Below are 878 nucleotides of genomic sequence, written 5' to 3'. Positions count from 1 at the left end.
GTGCCCGGGCCACCTCCCGCGCCGGCCCAGCACGCCCCCGGGTGCCCGGCCGAAGCCGCCCAGCCCCTGCACCGACCTCGGGAGCCCGGGCCTGAGTCCCCCGGGTGCCCTCACCACTCCGAGGCCTGCGTGCCTTTGGGGCTTTTTGCCCTTGTATCCCCCCTCCTCTCTTATTTCGTCCCTAAACTATATAAGGGCATCTCCTAGCTCATTTGGAGGATAGAAAAGTATATGATAGACATTTGTGAGCTTTGCTCCATGGATCCACTCCACTAGGATATCAAGACCTCCTCTTGGAGTGACCAAACATCAAGACCTACTCCTTGGGGAAGGATCCCCATCATAGGATCATCAAGCCCTCATCTCCTTCATAGGATTTGGGATGAACTCTACCATGTATCTTGTTTCCCTTTGATTGTTCATGTACCTTGTGGATCTTGTGTGTTTGTTGGTCTAGTGGATGTGTGATTTGGACTTGTTCTTGAGTGTTCCTCTTGTTTTCCCTCTTGTGTTCATCTTGTTGTTGGGGATTCCCCCTCCAATTCATGAAAGATCTTCACTTAGGGTTCCACCCTACAACATCTTGGTATCATAGCCATGGTTTCTCACGAAATTGGAGCCCCCCTTCTTGTTCTCTAGCCTAATTTTGTTGTGTTCTTCCCCAAATTCGAAAATTCCCCACCAAAAATAGCCCCAATTTTTTTTGTGATTTGTTGGTTTGTTGAGATTTTGTTGGATTTGATCCATGGATTTGCTTGGTTTCAAGTGGATCTAGCCTTCCCCCCATCCATCTCCACCTTTCCCTCCACGAAATCCACCAATTTTTTGCACTTCCCACAAATTTCCGCCCAAATCCGTCAACCCCGGGCACCCGGACC

The sequence above is a fragment of the Triticum dicoccoides genome, chromosome 1B (genome assembly GCF_002162155.2).
Source record: "Triticum dicoccoides isolate Atlit2015 ecotype Zavitan chromosome 1B, WEW_v2.0, whole genome shotgun sequence".
NCBI lineage: Eukaryota > Viridiplantae > Streptophyta > Magnoliopsida > Poales > Poaceae > Triticum > Triticum dicoccoides.
Note: the sequence above shows the minus strand (reverse complement) of the source record.